Below are 19,193 nucleotides of genomic sequence, written 5' to 3'. Positions count from 1 at the left end.
AAAATTAAACAATAACAAAGTTATCTAGACCTTCCTGGCATCCCAGAAGACCACCTTTCTGTCCCTTCTAGTCTCTGCTCTAGTCACTGGGGCAGGACATAGCCCTACACAACTACCTACCGCAGCCTGAGAAGGTCTACTAATTCTTCAGGAATCTCACTCAGGTAAAACCAGGCCCTTGGCTTCAGTGTAGTGTTGTGCTTATTTAAATTGTTATGTTCTCAATAAAGACTTCGGGGTCAGATATTGCAGTGAATACATGATAGATCAAATAAGCAGTAGAGGAGCAACCAGCTGGCTTCTCTCCATACTTCCTAGACCAAAAAGAAAGTCCCAAAGCCCATGAATCTCCAAGTCCCTTCCTATTCCTTTCTGTACCTATTTGTATCCTTGGTCCTCTGTACACTCTGTAACTACTTCTTGTCAACTAGTTGCTGACTACATCCCCTAATTCACAATTAACTTTATTAACAGTATCAAGGTGTCATAGTGCGATCTAATATCCCACAACAATGTAGTAAAGAATTTTAGGACAAGCAAGTGTAAAATAGCATCAGAGTTTCTTAAAAACCTGTTTTTGCATATGTATGTATGTGTCTGTGGACACATGAGTATGTTCATTGTGGGGTTACTTGTGTGTGTGCTGATGCAGCTGCGTGTGTGTGGAGACTGGGGGTTGACACTGAGCATCGTCCTCAATCTCCCATTTTATATACTGAGGCAGGAGTATATAAAATTGAACATGAAACTTGATGTTTTGGCTGCCCTGACTATCCTGCTTCTCCAAAGATTCCCTGACTCCGCCTCCTAAGCAGTGCTTGAAAAGAAAGACACACCTGCAACTGAGGATAGGGAACCTGAAATGACCCTATCCTATAGCCATACTGATGAATATCTTGCATATCACCTTAGAACCTTCATCTGGAGATGGATCGAGATAGAGACAGAGACCCAAATTGGAGCACCGGACTGAGCTCCTAAGGTCCAAATGAGGAGCAGAAGGAGGGAGAACATGAGCAAGGAAGTCAGGACCACGAGGGGTGCTCACACACACTGTGACAGTGGAACTGATCTACTAGGAACTCACCAAGGCCAGCTGGACTGGGACTGAATAAGCATGGGATGAAACCAGACTTTCTGAACATGGTAAACAATAAAGGCTGCTGAGAAGCCAAGAACAATGGCACTAGGTTTCGATCCTAATGCATGAACTGGCTTTGTGGGAGCCTAGCCTGTTTGGATGCTCACCTTCCTGGACCTGGATAGAAGTGGGAGGACCTTGGACTTCCCGCAGGGCAGGAAATCTGGACTGCTCTTCAGTCTTGAGAGGGAGGGGGAATGGAGTGGGGGGGGGAGGGGGAGAGGAGTGGGGAGAGGGGAAGGGGAGTGGGGGGAGGGGGCGATGTGTGGGAGGAGGAGGAGGGAAATGGGAAACAGGGAGGAGGCAGAAATTTTTGTCAACAACTAAAAAAAATAAACAAAAAAAAAATTTAAAAAAAAAGAAAGACACACCCAAGGGTAAAGGTCTGGGCACTTCTAAGAGTGAGTTGCTCTTAAGCAGCTGAACTTTGGCAGTGTATTATTTTGATGAATCTCAAATTGCATCTCAGAGGCTGCTAAGAAATCCTTTCTCTTATCATCTCATTCCCTTCTTTTTCAGTTGATGAGATTATAAAGTGGCTTCAGACATGCCACGGATGGTGTTACAATCTAGTATGACAAACCCAGGAGCCACTAGGATCGAGCAAGGTATGGAGCATGTCTTTTTACTGTAAAGTAGACTGAGAGTCTTAGAAATTGTATGTTTACATTGAGAATTAAGTAAATGCTATCAATTGTAATGTAATTCTGGATTCTCAGCTAGACCAAAATACTAATAGATACCAAAATAGATATAATAGATACCAAAATAGATACTCTTCAGCCATATTCCTGTGTAAGGGGTCCTCACATGCCCCCATGGTCTTCCCTTACTTTCTATCCTTCCTTACTCTGACTGCAGACTTATATAAAGAATATTTTGGTCAGCTTTCTGTCTTTAAAAAAAATGGAATGACTACCACAATATTTAAGGGTGTTACTTTTGTGTCTGGATTCTTTTTTAAGGAACATATACCTCAGATAATCTATTCTGCTGCATATAGTATGCGGAATGTTGGTAATCACTTCTTGCAGAGCTATCTAGTGGGTTTTTTTTGTGTGTGTGACTACATCACAGCAAATGTATCCAGTGACTTTTGGAGGGCTTTGGAGTGGTTAATAAATTGTGCACGTTCTTGTTGTTGTTATTATAATTGTTTTGTTTGTTTCTTTGTGAGTACTAGGGATTGAACTCAGGGCCTCAGCTCTGCTAAGCAAAAACTACAGCACCAAAAGAAATTCCCCAGCCTAGAAATTATAGCTCTGGTAAATAGTGCGCCTGTGAACATTCTTGTGCATGCCTTTGTGGAATAACATGGATGCTTTTCTGTTCAACAAAGGATGGCATTGCTGGATCATAGTGCCAAAACAGCATTCAGTTTTATGTACATGTCAAAAAAATTTTCCAAAGGCAATTTATATATTGCTTGTGATGATTAATTTTACAAAGAAGCTTTGTATGACCTCATTGTCTAGGTAGTTGGACAGACAATTTTGAGAAAGTATTTAAAGATGATATTAACACACACACACAATATATATATATATATATATATATATATATATATATATATATATATCTCAAAGTCTAAACCAGTAGACTTTGAGTAAAGCTGGTTTTAGGTCACAGTGTGGGCTGCCTGGTGGTTTTGAGAGTTCTGACCACACACTGCCTTCAGACTTGAATTGCATGAGGGTTATTTGTGGTCTACTTGACGGATGCTAGAATCACCTATGAGGTAAACCTCAGAGCAGGTCTATGAGGGAGTTTCTAGACTAGGTTAACTCCCTGGATGTGGATGATATCATCATGTGGGCTGGAGTCCTAGACTGAATAAAATGGAGAAAATGCATCATCTTTGATCTATCCGTTTCCCGACTATAGATGCAATGTGATCAACTGTCACACACTCCTGCCACTATGACTTTGCCACCAAGATGGACTGCTCCTTTAAACTGTGAGCCGAAACAAATCCTTTCTTCCTTAAGTGCTTGTGTCATGTACTTTGTCACACCAAAAAGAAAAGTGATTAGTGTAAATAACAACTCCACCCTGTATCTACAGCCTACCGTATCACTCAGCAAACACCGGGCTTGCCAGTCCCCACAGCTGGAACGAGTTTCTCAAAATAAATCTCTCTCTTATGGTACCATTTCTGGAAAGTCCCTGCTTAGTAGTCTCATCAGCCAGTATCTGGGAATTACTGTTCCTCCTCCCATCTCTAAAGCCTGGATTTGCTGTCTTTCATTCTTGCAGTCTGATGGGTCCAGAGCCACTTATTTGAGCACCATCTGAGCCCTCATAAGATATTTGGCTTTAAGAAGTCTAGTGCTTTAAGAGCTACATAGTCCCCAGTTTGCGTTCATAGCATCTTTTCTTTGACTACATCCTAATAACAGAGATTTGGATCATCTCATTTTTCCATGACTATAAATAAGAATAATGAAATGGCAGGGGAATGTTTTAAAATACAGTGTGTCTTCAGACTATATGCCTGGATCTGAAATGTGGGGTCCTAAACACATATTTAAAATGATGGCCAGCATTTCCAAATTGTCTAAATATGTACCAGTGCATGTTCCCACTGTGCTAAGCAATGATGCACACTCTACCCCATTGCCAAAAAAGACGTATTTTGAAAATCTATCTGGTTTTCATTTCATTTGCATCTCTTTATCTGCCCTGTGGAACTGAAAACCTTGTACTAGTCATGTATATTTTATTTTCTGTTTGTATCTACTTTTCCTATTGAATTTATCCCTTTCTGAATCATGTGTGACTATTCCTTAGGCACTGCAGATATTATATTGAATAATTTATGATGTGACTACCCCTTTAGGCTTTCGTATGTTTGGGAGGTGATAGAGTATACTGTTTAAGCGAGTAGCTTTGGAAGCAGAGTTCAGTTGTTTTATATATATATATTTTGTTTGTCACAAGAATATCACAGGATGCATCTCACTAAGCGGCTCCATCTGACCTTCAGCTCCAGGCTTCCTGCATAGCTGAGGCTACAGGAATGAGCTGTAAATTTGGGCAACCTTGGTGAGATTGTGTAAATACTCAAAGCCAGTTTCCACAGTGGTAAGTGAAGACAACAGCAATCTTCCTCCCTGACCTGGGGAGCTGGGATGTGGATAGCTGTGAGAACTGTCATTTGTCAAACCCCACCCTCTGTCTCTCTGGTGGAGCCTGTTCTTACTCTTGCCATTTACCCTGTAGCTTTGGTTGCTTAAGCAGTTGTCTTAATCTTCTTTATGACCTTTCTGTGTGTGCCATCCTCTGGGGTGGTAAAATAATGCTCTTTAGTCCCTCCTAGCCTTAGGATAGTTGGAGATTCTTCTTTTGGACTGCCAAGCTATATAAGATTCGTATTTTGTATGCTATAGGGACTCACCTTTATCTTCTTCAAAAATAGACAAATAGTCAGAGCTACTTTATAAGTCATTTCTTCCTAGGCTTTAAATGTCACTGTTTTCATAGTAAAATGATATTTGTACTTGGACCTGTTTCAGAGTGTCCTTTCTGCTCCTATTGATTTGTCTTCTTTTTCACACCATGCATCTTATAGTTCAAAGTTGATGAATATGTTCACATCTGCTGGGTAAGGATCCTATCACTTTCACTCTTTTCAACAGGGTCTAATTATTGCAGACTTATGCCTCCAAATGAAATGTGGACTCAGCTGCCATAATCAACCTCCTGGGGCGTGACCCTTGCTTTCTTCTTGGTTTATCTTAGCTCCTTTTGATCTGTTAATCTTTCCTTGATGTTTTGATTCAAAGAATGTTTGTCCTCTAAATTCTCTGAGGATACAGGAAGGGTTTGGTTTCAAGTTTCCTTTTTCATAATTCCCATGCATATGATCCGCGTGCTCTCATTTCCAGTACTTACAGCAGAGATGTCACATGCAGCTGCCCAGTTTGTCTAGTACACAATTTTAGGGGTCACTTTTTATATAGATACAGTGCACGTGTTGCAAAACTGTTATAGAGCAGATCTAATCTGTTGTCCAGAATCTTCAATTTGCTGAAGAATAGTGTGCATTGACTCTTCTTGAAGGCAATCCAAAGTAAACTGAAAACATTGATTTTTTTCTTTTTTTTAATTTATTTATTTATTAAAGATTTCAGTCTCTTCCCCGCCACCGCCTCCCATTTCCCTCCCCCTCCTCCAATCAAGTCCCCCTCCCTCGTCAGCCCAAAGAGCAATAAGAGTTCCCTGCCCTGTGGGAAGTCCATCTCCATCCAGATCTAGTAAGGTGAGCATCCAAACTGCCTAGGCTCCCACAAAGACAATACGTGCAGTAGGATCAAAAACCCATTGCCATTGTTCTTGAGTTCTCAGTAGTCTTCATTGTCCGCTATGTTCAGTGAGTCCGGTTTTATCCCAGGCTTTTTCAGACCCAGGCCAGCTGGCCTTGGTGAGTTCCCAATAGAACATCCCCATTGTCTCAGTGTGTGGGTGCACCCCTCATGGTCCTGAGTTCCTTGCTCGTGCTCTCTTTCCTTCTGCTCCTCATTTGGACCTTGAGATTTCTGTCTGGTGCTCCAATGTGGGTCTCTGCCTCTGTCTTTGCATGCAAATGGATGGAAATAGAAAACACTATCCTGAGTGAGGTAAGCCAGACCCAAAAAGAGGAACATGGGATGTACTCACTCATATTTGGTTTCTAGCCATAAATAAAGAACATTGAGCCTATAATTAGTGATCCTAGAGAAGCTAAATAAGGAGAACCCAAAGAAAAACATATAGGCATCCTCCTGAATATTAACCTTCGTCAGGCAATGAAAGGAAAACATTGATTTGTGTCAGTTTGTAACCTATTTCTAATCATTGTAGGGAACCAGAGGCAAGAGTCAAAGCAATCAGTAAACTGAGGCGAATATCATTCAGAAAGGTTGTGTCAAAGCACTAAGGCTAAGGCTTCAAACTGTTCAACATACCCTTCTCCATGATGTTCATATCCCAAAGAAGTTAGATATGGCTGTATGACAAGGGAACGTGAGCTCAATCATATGTGTCCTTTCCCAGATAAGAAGGAAGGAATAAGAGAAGGTTCTACTTTAGAATAGTGGCAATATTTGATCTCTGGACTGAGTTACTGCACATAGCTCTGGGGAGCAGTGAGATAACTCAGGGGAGCAGAGGAATTTGCCATCAAGCCTGATAACTTCGAGTTTGATCCTCAGAACTCATATGTCTGAAGGAGAGCTAACCGCAGCAACTTCTCTCCTAAACACTACATGCACACTGTGTCCCACACACTAATACATACATTATATATGCATATATACATGTAAACACTACATGCACACTGTGCCCCCACACTAATACATACATTAATATATGTATATATACATGCAAACACCACATGCACACTGTGTCCCACACACTAATACATACATTATATATGCATATATACATGTAAACACTACATGCACACTGTGCCCAAACACTAAATACATATATTAATATATGCATATATACATATAGATACTACATGCACATTGTGCTCCCACACTAATACATACATTAATATGTGCATATATATATGTAAACAGCACATGCACCCCGTGCCCCCCCACACTAATGCATACATTAATATATGCATATATACATGTAAAATCTTGACATTATCTCACTTCAGGACCTGTCTCTTTTATAGCAATAGGGTAACCTGGATGAGAGGACGCTGCATGGATACCTCTTGGACAAGGTGCAGTTTGACCAAGCTTAGGGGTTGGAGTTGGATCCTGTCAAGGGGCCTTAGAAAGGGGACAGGAGGTAAGAGATTCTGCTGGTCTCCAGTAGCCTATCAGTTCACTACTCATGCCAGAGGCCTCCATCAACATCCCTAAGGACAGTGTTCAGGAACCCTCTACTTGGAGAGTGACGTGAAAGTCACATCCCTACTCCCCACCCTGCCCTGACCTGCACCCCTTCCTTTGTCTGTTCCTGAGTCATGAATGAGTGACAGGCAGTGAAGCCCTTTGTTCCAATGAATTGCCAAACCTGAAGGAAGCATGGACATCCCTGACTTATAGCCAGGCAGTCAGAGGTGCAGGTGACATCCCACAACTCTCACATGGAGTCTGAAGTAGGGTCAGCCATGTGGGTTGTCCTGTGGGCTCATGCTGGGGCCTTGGAAAAGACACCACATCTACCCATTATCCACCTCAGGATGAATGTTAAAGACTACCGCCCAGAAGAAGGTGAAAAAGCACTAAGGGCCTGTGACACAAATTATTGGTAGATAACAGTTAACTTACCAGGAATGCTTGCCTTGGATTATAATGTGAGGAAAAAATGACTTTTTATTGAGCTAAGTCACATTCAGCATGAGGATTTGTGTACTGTAGAATATGTTTTGAAATAAAATATAAAATTAATCAAACCAATGTGAGGCATTGCTAGGCAGCTAGTCAAACGTTAGCAAGCTTTCAGGTTATTGAGGATGGGTTCCCCATCATAGTAAGCCTTGGGTTCCACCACCTGTATCATTGAAAACACATTAATTTTTTAAAACAGGAAGTATCACAATTGCCCCTTAGTATTTGAAATGCCACATGAAAGGAGAGAGATAGCACCACAACTTGCCTTCTTAAGGTTTAAAATACTATAAGGAGCTACCTCCTCCAGAGCAGGTACTAGGGAGAGACCTCTAAGGGAGCAGGCCTGAACAGCGACCTCTGTGGGACCAGGTTCAAGCCAAAGACCTCCAAAGGAGCAGACCCAAGCCAGCAACCTCCCCCAGAGCAGACCTGAGCCAGCGATCTCTGCAGGAGCAGGCCCAAGGTATCTGCCTCCACAGGAGCAGGCCCAGGTCAGTGACCTTCATGGGAGCAGGCCCGAGTCAGGGACATCCACAGGACCAGGCCCTAGTTAGTGACCTCTGCCAGAGCAGGCCTGAACCAGAGACCTCCTCTGCAGCAAGTACAAGGGAACAACCTTCAAGGGAACAGGCCTGAACCAGCAACCTCTGCGGGACCAGACCCAAGCCAGTGACCTCAGCGGAAGCAACCCTGAGCCAGGGACATCTGTGGGACCAAGCCTGAGCCAGCAACCTCTGCTAGGCCCAAGCCAGTGACCTCCATGGGATCAGGCCTAGGCCAACAACCACCACAGGAATAGGCCTTAGACAGGCACACCCACAGAGGCAGGCTCAAGCCAGCGACCTCTGCTAGAGCAGGCCCTAGCCAGTGATATCCACTGAAGCAGGCTCAAGCCTGTAACCTCTGCAGAAACAGGCCCAAAGAAGCCACCTCCACGGAAGCAGCCCTGAGCCACTGACCTCCCCAGGTCCAGACCTAGACCAACAACCTCCATGGAGCAAGCCTGAGCAAGGGACATTTGTGGGACCAGGATTGAACCAGCGACCTCCACTGGAGCAGGAGCAGGTACGAGGGAGCAACCTCTGAGGAAGTAGGCTTGAACCAGCAACTTCTGTGGAACTGGGCCACAGCCAGTGACCTCCAAAGGAGCAGGCCCAAGTGAATGACCTCTGTGGGAGCAGGCCAAGCCAGTGACGTCTGTACAAGTATGTCTGAGCCAGGGACATCCATGGGACTAGGTCTGCACCAATGACCTCCACCGGAGCAGGTACCAGGGAGCAACCTCCAAGGGAGAAGGACTGAGCTAGTGACCTCTGTGGGGCAGGGCCTGAGCCAGCAACCTTCCTGGAAGCAGGCCCAAGCAAGTAACCTCTGCAGGACCAGGCCCAAGCCAGCAACCTCCTCTGGAGTAGGCCCGAGCCAGTGACACTCTTCAGATAAGGCCCAAGCCAACCACATCTGCCAGACCAGGCCCACGGCAGTAACCTCTATAGGGGCAGGCCCAAGCAACCAACCTTCATGGGAGCAGGCCCAACTAACCTCCAGGATTCCAGAGCAACCTCTAGGAGTGCCAAGCAACCACCAGGAATGTCAAGTGACTTTTGACTTGACTGGAACCATAGCCCTAACTCCACCACGAGGAACAAGCATCTAAGCCATGGATCCACCTGAACCTGGAAGAGTGATCACTAGAGACATGACCCCAACTATACCAATTAGAGGAAACAATGGGTAGACAATGTAAGAACATTCTCAACAGCACAAAGAGCAACATGACACCAACAAAAACTAGTGACTCTAAAACAGCAAGACCTGAACACACTAATACAGATGAAACAGAAGAAAGTGAACTAAAAATTAACTTTAGGAGAATGTTTGAGGTGTTAAAGAGGAAATGAAAGTTCTCTCCAAAAAAATGGAGGAAAAGACAAACTAAAAATTGGTAGAAATCAACAAATTCCTTAAAGAAAACCAAGAAAAATCAAGGTGAAAAAAACAAACTTACTCACAACAGGGAATAATCAAATTGAGAGCTGAAATCAACAAAATAGAAACAAAGAAAATAATATAGAGAATCAATGAGAACAAGAGTAGGTTTTTCAAGAAAGTCAATAAAATGAACAAACCTTTTTCCAAAGTAACCAAAAAGCAGAGAGAGAATAACCAAATTAACAAAATCAGAAACAAAAAGGGGGATATAACAGCAGACACAGAGGAAATCCAGAGAATCATTAGGTCATATTTCGAAAACCTGTACTACACAAAATTGGGAAACTTAAAGGAAGTGGACAGTTTTCTGGATAAATATCACTTACCAAAATTAACTCAAGACAGGATAAGCAAATTAAATAGACCTATAACTGTTAAAGAAATAGAAACAGTCATCAAAAGTCTCCTAACCAAAAAACCCACAGACCAAATGGTTTCAATGCAGAATAAGATTATCAAAGAAGAATTAATACTAATACTCCTAAAATTGTTCCACACAATAGAAACAGAAGGAACAAACTCTCTTTATGAGGCTACAATTATCCTGATACCCAAACCACACAAAGTCTTTACTAAGGAAGAGAATTATAGACCAGTCTTACTCATGAACATTGATACAAAAGTACTCAATAAAATACTGGCAAACAGAATCCAAGAACACATCAGAAAAATCATCCACTGTGACCAAGTAGGCTTCATTTCAGAGATAAAAGGATTATTTAGCATATGAAAATCTGTCAATGTAATCCACCATATAAACAAACTGAAAAATAAAACCACATAATCATCTCATTAGATGCTGTAAAAGCTTTCAACAAAATACAACATCCCTTCATGAAAAAGGTCTTGGAGAGAGTAGAGATACAAGGAACATGCCTAAACATAATAAAGGTAATATCAAACTAAATGGAGAAAAACTCAAAGAAATTCCACTGAAATCAGGAAGAAGACAAGGTTGTGCATTCTCTCCATATCTATTCAATATAGTTCTTGAAATTCTTGCTAGAGCAATAAGACAATAAAAGGAGATCAAGGGGATACATATCAGAAAAGAAGTCAAACTCTCAGTATTTGCTGATGATATGATAGTTTACATTAGTGACCCTAAAAATTCTACCAAGGAACTTCTACAACTCATAAACACCTTCAGTAATGTAGCAGGATATAAGATTAACTTGAAAAAAATTAGTAGCCCTCCTTTACATAGATGATAAATGAACTGAAAAAGAAATCAGAATAACATCACCCTTCACAATAGCCACAAATAAAATATCTTGGAGTAACTCTAACCAAGCAAGTGGAAGACCTGTATGATAAGAACTTTAAGTTCCTGATGAAATAAATTAAAGAAGGCCATAGAAAATGGAAAAAAAATCTCCTATGCTCTTGCGTATATGGAATTAACATAGTAAAAATGGCAATTTTACCCAAACCAATCTACAGATTCAATGTAATGCCCATCAGAATCCTAGCAAAATTTTTCACAGACCTCAAAAGAACAATACTCAACCTCATATGGAAAAGCAAAAAAACCAGGATAGTCAAAACAATCCTTTGTAATAAAGGAACTTATAGAGGCAAAACAGCCCTTGACTTCAAACTCTACTACAGAATTATAGTACTGAAAACAGCCTGGTATTAGCATAAAAACAGACAGGAAGACCAATGAGACTGAGTTGAAGACCCAGTTATCAAATCTCACAGCTACAAACACCTGATTTTTTACAAAGAAGCAAAAAATATAAAATGGAAAAAAGAAAGCTGGTGTGGGAGAATTGTCTGTATTCTGTCAATCATGTTTTAAATCTAATCAACACAGGAAGCAGAAAAAAACAAGATCTCCTAAGAAAATTGGGAGCATAAGGATCATGGGAGAGGGCAGAAGGGGACGTAGGAGGAAAGGAAGGGAACAGAGAAAAATATATAGGTTAATAAAAACAATAAAAAATTCTAAATAAATAAATTAGATACATATTATAAGAAAGGGAGGAAAGTAGAGGTAACAGGCTTCCATGAGACCCATTAAATGAAGAATATTTTGTCCTGTTAACACATGACCGTTTTATCTTGGTATAGCAATCCATACATGTAGTCCCAGCACTCAGGTGGCAGAGGCAGGAAGATAGTTGCAATTTTTGGGTCAGTCTAGTATTGGAAATTCTGTTAGCCTTTCTTTTTTTAATTCTTTTCTATCTGTACTTTATCATAATGTTTAGTTTAAAAAAATGAGATCTGAGTTATACCCAGTTTTGGGAAGAGACAGGACAGTCTAAGCCATTCAGAAATTGCAAGGACACAAAGACATACTATATCCACTTCCCTTAAGAGTTAATCTAAAGGACCTACTCATTACCTGGATGGGGTATTCTTTTTAAAATGTTAGAACTTCAAGAAACATGATCCACATGAAGACATATCAAGAACATGGGAAGAATAACTAATGCCTTGTTGAGTCATGTACTTGTAGACTCCAGCAGACCCCCACTGCTATGCCTTCCCTGTTTCTGAATTCTAAATAAGAAAGCATAGCTTTGTGTTCTCTGTCTCTCTACCTACCCTTTTCAGACATGGGCCTAATCTTAAACCTGCTTGCCTTGATACTCTGGACATGCTCTCTCACCCTCTAAAGTGTCCCCTCCTCTTTTGTCACAATATGCAGGGGCTCACAGACACCCATTGCTAAATGACTTAATTTCACTGACCTCTGACTCAGAAAGCACGAATTTCTCTCTCTTCCTCCTCCAGTGATCTCTAACCCTCCAGCTCTGTGCCTTTTTCCACTTCTAAAAAAGTTATCCTAAAGTTTCCATCTGAGCTAATTTCCCATATTTTTTTTTGTCTGCAAGACTAAGAACACAGAAAAGGACTCCAAACCTTCCAGTAGAAGCATGACCGTTGCTCCTGTTGTCTCTTGAGAACAACCTTGAAGAATTCCTTCAAGGGTCATCATAATCCCCTGGCAGGGCACTCTCAGAGCCCCACCCAGCAAGCCCACCTGTTAAAGGTTCCACACCATCTCTCTGCACTGCCACACTGAAGGTCAGCCAAACTCACAGCACACAAACCTCAGAAAGACACATTTAACCCATTTTTCAAAGCATACAAGATGGTGTTTGTGCTGTCTTAATCAATAACAAAGCTCCTGTTAAATATCACGAACTGCTGACCTGAGTCATGATATCCCTTAGCATTTATAATGAATATGGCATATTTTCCAAGTCTTGTCACTCAAGTTTGGTCATGACAAGACACCAGATGAACCAAAGTGGACAGAATATTGCAGAATAACCAGTCTGTCATCTTTGAAATGTTTGAATTCTGAGGCTGGTGGGGCTTTTCCAATATAAAAGAGAAAAAAAGAAGTGTTATCTTTATGTTATATTCTTGTAATTCTACGTTTTTGTTGTAAGGGACATTATTGGGTGGCAGTAGGGAAACTGTCAGGGGATACACTCAGAAAACAAAGAGTAACTATGCTAAAATTCCTAGAAGAAGGTTAGTTTAGATATCAGATTCATTGACAGTTAACTGAAGTTGTCTGAGCAGAGCATTAAAAACAAAAGAAACTACTAAGGAAAGATCTGGGAGAGAACATTCTTTAATTGTGAGACTAAGAGCTTCATATGGAGCCATGGAGGATCTCCATGCTTAAAGGGAGGAATACTGGTATTTGTGGATATGCCATGGACAACTTGTGAGAGTTGGTTCTCTTGTCACACCTTGTAGATTTGGGGGATTGAATTCAGGTCTTCAGGCTTGGTAGCAAGCACCTTTATCCACTGAGTCACCTCACCAGTCTTATTTCTTCATTTGGGACATGTTTATTCAGATCATTTACTTGATTTTAAATTAAGTTGTTTGTTCTTTCACTTTTAAGATGTTTAAATTCCATTGATACTTTGTTATCACCTGCTCCCAATCTGTGTTTTGTCTCTGCTATGGTGGTTCTTTCCTTGGCTGGACAGAAGCACTTTCATTTGATGTAATCTTGCTTGTCTATTTTGAGGTTTGATGCCCTTGCTCTTTTGGGTCTTATCCAGGAAATCCCATTTCAATGTCCTGAAGCATCCTCAGTATGTTTGTTTGTCTTGTTTCATGGTTTCAGGTCTTACATTCATTTGAGTCTTTGATCCATTTTGGATTGATTTTTGTGACTGAGAGATTGGTGTCCATTTCCTTGTTCTGTATAAGTATATCTAGCATTCCCAGCTGTGCTTATTTTTAAAACTCAGACTTTAGCCACTGAGATAGAGGTGGGAGCACACTAGGTATAACTCAGCACATCTGGTGTTCATGCTGACAGAAGTGTGAAGTCAGGTTGTCAGAGCCCTGGCAGATGTGGTAGAATTTGTATTATCTGCTTCATAGTATTACATTGGAGCTTCGTAAACATTTCTGTCATACAGATCAAAGATATTATATTATTTCATGTTATTCATAAATGCTTATCCTGTGCATAGTACATATTTTATTAATTTAATTTGACAATTAAAACTATTAAATATTGACAATCACTTAAAAATATTGCAAATCTATTTAGTCATGAGAGGTGAAAGATAAATATTGCAATGTATGGTTGTAAACTCTGTGAGTAGGAAACAGAATTATCTGTTAAGGAAACAAATATGTTTCTTGCCATCTGTGTAGATAAATAAAAGAATTATAAAGTGAAATAACTGAAACAGAAATGAAAACCAAAGATCCTTGTAGGTACTGGGGAGAGAAATATGATTTTTCAGCTTCCTTTAAAATGGAAATATTTTTTAAGTATGCACCTCACAATTCTGCTAAAAGTAATAGTAGCAATTTCATGTTGTTTATAATATAGCTAGAGGCATGCATTACCAGGACACAAAATAAGAAACTTGTTTAGCAACTTGTTAGTTGCCTGCATGCTATAGCACATAAACACCACAACTTCCATCCAGTTGTGTTAGCATGTTCATGCTATGACAACTCATTTAATACTAAGGTATTGTTTACATGTACCATGGTGACACACAGACATGCACACACACGTGCACAAACACATACACTCCTAGCAGCCCAAGGTACATCAGTGAATGTGTACCACTGCACTGCATTGTCACTGGAATGCCCCCATAGATCAGTCTACATGCAGTGCGATGTGACCACCATTACACTGATTGCTGTTCAGCACCACGCAGGACCAGAAAGCATCAGCCTCACATACCTGACAGAAGACATCTATAATGACAACCATGTGTGCTAGCCCAGGATCTAGGAGCCTGGATGCTCTCTGACAACCATTTTCATGCACTGTAACTGCTCAGTCTCTGCTAAGACAGCTTTATGTGAAACAAAGCAGATAGGTTACTATGAACAGAGAGACATTTCATATTACCACCCAATATCCAAGTAGAAACTAAACCTCTTAGAAGACCAGAATGCAAAGTAAAGGCCCAGCGTGTGTCAGTTTGCTTGTATGTTAACAGTCTAGAACCCTTATACTCCTTTTCAGCCACTGAAAAGTCATTCTAAGCCATTCTGTGAGCACAATGACAACTTTGAACAGTGACTGTCCAGAATGTGGAAGCTTGCTTGTAACAAAGCCCTCAGTGTGTACATCTTACCTGTATCAAGCCTTTTCTTCTAGGGATGCAATGCGGTGCGGTGGTGTGTGTGTGTGTGTGTGTGTGTGTGTGTGTGTGTGTGATGTGTGTCCCCCTCACCTTGGTCTCAGAGGCACTTACGTCAGTGCACTGACCCATGTTTTGGTTGCTTGTTTTCTGCTCCCACTTCCTTCAAGCAGTTTTGTCTTATCACCATCCCCTTCCTCACTGAGGAAGACTGCAAAACAGCCTACTGGCCAGCTTAACTGCTCAGACTACAAACAGTTGCCAGCACCAACCAGAAACTCCCGAAGATGAAATATGAATAAATAAATAAGCAGTCGCTTTAGGAAGAAATGGATTTTACAATTTAACATCTTTTCCTCTTTTCTGACTGGGCAATCATTGCATACACACAGACAGACAGATAGACACACATGTGCACATGCATGTACACACACACACAAAGAAAGGAAGGAAGGGAGAGAGGAAGGGAAAGAGGGAAGGAGGGAGACAGAGTCAGAGAAACAAAGAGAAACAGAGAGAGAGAAAAGTAAGCCAAACCTCCTAGTAGAGAAACAGCTGGGGCTCACTGTCCTCCGCTCCCATAATGCTCTCAGTTTTACTTCCCAGATCATTTAAATGTTACACCTTTCTGTTAACCAGAAATAAAGCCCTGAAATCTTTGTTCCCTGTTCTTTAAGGATAAGAGTCCTCATGGTTTCCGTTCATTCTCATCTTCATTGCCTCTTATGTCTGGACATCTGACAGTCAGAAAAATGGCATTTCAGGAAAAAAAAGATACCATGTTAAATACACGGTCACATGTGAGCTGTTTTAAGCGTATGTTAGTCTAGCATAATTCTTTATAATTTTGGAGAAGTGTTGCAGTAAGGTCTCTTGTAACCTGGACTGGCCTCAAACATGGTATGTTGCAAAGGATGGCCTTGAACTACTGGTCCTCCTGCCTGGGCAACACAGTATCTTCTGAAAGTGAAACATATCTCAGCTCCCAGGTTCAAAGGGGAAAAATTCTTTGCCCAAACCAAGCAATAGTCTAAGGATATACATGGTTTTCAGGAATTCTCACTGAACTCAGTCCTCAGCCTCCACTTCTGAGCGCTAAGATGGCAGATATGCGTCATCCATGCGGCTACTGTTTATATTATATTATTTCCCATCAGCGCTGGGAACTGAATCAACCCCTGTGCTTGCCAGCACTGATTGCGCTCAATACCTCCCTAGATGCTTTTGTTTTGTTTGGTTTTTCAATTTATTTTGAGACCCGGTCTCACTAAATTGTCCAGGTTAGTCTTAAAGTCACTCTATGGCTCAGGCAGGCCTGTAATTTGCCATCTTTCTTAAGCTTCCCAAGAAATCATAATTACAGGCATGGTGCCACCATGTCCAGCTTTTATTCAATTTTAATAAGAGGAAACTGAGTAGTCATGCCTACTCCAAACCTTTCGAATCAGTTTTTTTTTTCTTTTCCTAACCTTTCTACCCTTTGGAAGACATTATTATTCACAAACATTTTTATAGCCATCATTTTCTTAAATGTAATGAAAGAAAACTCAGCATATTTTAATCAAAGTTTCATATTTTAATGAGTTTCAGACACTATGAGAACTTTCGACTTTATGAATTTGCATCATGTTAGCCACTTGAATGGGGGTCATAAACTACTGTGGAGCCAAGAATCATTTTGAATTTCTGGTCTACCACCTCCACCACCTGATACTGTTGTAATTACAGGCATGTGCCACTAGGTCAAATCTGAGAATTCCTGAATATCAGGCATGCCAGTAACTGTGCTGGGGATGTGCCAATGAGCGGGGGAGGGGGGGGAGAGAACCAAGAGAGAGAGGAGAGACAAAGAGACAGAGAGAGAGAGATTCCTACTATCAAGAAACTGGTGATTTTAGCCAATAGCAGCTATTCCAGCACAGTGTAATGGATGGGGGCCAAGTTAAGAGAGACTGAAATCTGGGATGAGTGTGCAGGAACTGTTCTCTGAAAAAAATTAAATTTCAGCAATCAGAAAGCTGACCAAGGTGAATCAGACAACATCTGTAGAAGGCACAGCTAGCACAATAATACTGAAGGAACCTTTCAGTTTGTTCAAGGAATGACAAGGAGGTCAGTGTGTGTGACTGTGGCTGAATGAGTAGGAAGGCCAAAGATACAATCAGAGAGTGGCTGAGCCCCAGGGCATCTGGGACTACATTAGTAATGGAAAAATCATAGCTTTCCTTGCAGCTGGATGAAACAGCACAAACGTAGTTTAGAGCAGAAGAGAGCATGGTCTTATTTCAACTTCAGAAGACTTGTTGTCTTGGCTAGAATTACAAACGAGTAGTAGAGAGGGGCAGGACAGGTAGCAGGGAGATCATTTGGAAAACATAAAGGTAGGCAATAACAAGCTTGTCCCAGAGACTATCTCACGTGATTGATGGCCATGTTTACCTTCTCATTCAGTCAGATTACACTGTCTCCAGCTGTATCAGTGTTCAGGTGGACAATTATAACACTACCTCTTACAAAGAAGGAAGATAAACTTTTGTGCCTGGGCAGTCTTTAGACTCATCAGTTCACTTATTTATCTAGCTAGAAAATAGTTTAATAACATTTTAAGTACCTATCATGTAAAATAAATAAAATACACATCTAGAAAGACATGACAATCAAAATATTTAGTGAGCATTGTAAAGGATCAGTAATTAATTCTAGTTATAAAGGATCAAAGATTAATCCTAGTGAATGGAGTATGTTTATGTACCTTCAATTTTAAAATGTTTGGGCTTTTATTTGGTTGAGGAAGTCTTGCTGTGTAGCCTAAGCTGGCCTGAAACTTGTGATTCTCCTGCCTCAGCCTCCCAAGTCTGTAATGATGGCTACAAACTGTCACATTCTTCTGTAAGTCATCATTTTAGAGAAATATGTGCTCACTGGGGTAAATACAAAAACAAATCAATAGTCGAAGAATTTTAGAAGAACTAAATCTATACTATATATACACACATGGTTATGGATTTTAAGCCAAGAACGAGCATCACTTATTAACATGACCCCACCCCATAGTTTACTGAAAACCTAGCTCTTTCCAGCTTAAAACTAGGAACCATGTAAGAACTCTAGAAGACAGAATAAAACTTCCTAAAAACTGGTTTCTAATTTTTATCTCATTGACTTGTCTCTAGCCTTAGAAAATACTATGACTCCTTTTGGTTTTGGTGAATTTGTTTGTTTGGTTGGTTGGTTGGTTTTATCATAACTATTTGGTTCTTTTTTTTTACTTTCTTTTTCTTCATTTAAATAACCTTTTTCTTTTATTTTACATTCCCCATCCGCCTCTCTTACAGTCCTCTCCCCTTTCCCATCTACACCACTCCCCATCCAGTCCTCTTCCTTCTCCATTCAGAAGGGGACAGGCCTCCCATGGGCTTGCACAAAGCAGGGCACAAGCTAGCTCCTCACCTTCAAGTTGGTGCCAGGTAATCCAGCATGGGGAACAGGTTACCAAAAGACAGCTAAGTACCAGGGAGAGGTCCTGCTCTCACGTTAGAAGCCTTACTAAGAAAGCAAGCTACATGATTGTCACACACATGCAGAGGTCCCAGGTCGGTCTAATACAGGTTCCCTGACTGTTTATCCAGAGTCCATGAGCTCCTGTGAGTTCAGGTCAGCTGTCTCTGTGAGTTTCCCTAACATGACCACCCTTGCCGGTACAATCCCTCCTCCCTTTCATCTGCAAGATGCTCAGAGCTCAGTGATCTTTGGATTGCTGACTCTGCTTCCATCTTGGATAGAGTATCTCTGATGGAAATTAGGGAAGTCATCAATCTGCTTAATGCAGATGATCAGTTCAGGCACCCTCTCCAATCATAGTTGGAATCACCCTTATAGATTTTTGGGGATTTCCCTGGCACCAGGTTTTTCCCTAACCCTGAAATACCTCCCATCAAGATATATATATTAGATAGAGCAACAAGACAATAAAAGGAGATAAAGGGAAAACAAATTGGAAAGATAGAAGTCAAACTTCTTTTGCTATTTGCAGATGATATGATAGTATATATAAGTGACCCCAAAATTTCTACCTGGGAACTCCTACAGCTGATAAACACCTTCAGTAATGTGGCAGGATACAAGATT

Source organism: Microtus oregoni, unplaced genomic scaffold, assembly GCF_018167655.1.
Source record: "Microtus oregoni isolate MIOR12 unplaced genomic scaffold, Mior012 000016F_ref0000370, whole genome shotgun sequence".
Taxonomy (NCBI): Eukaryota; Metazoa; Chordata; class Mammalia; order Rodentia; family Cricetidae; genus Microtus; species Microtus oregoni.
Note: the sequence above shows the minus strand (reverse complement) of the source record.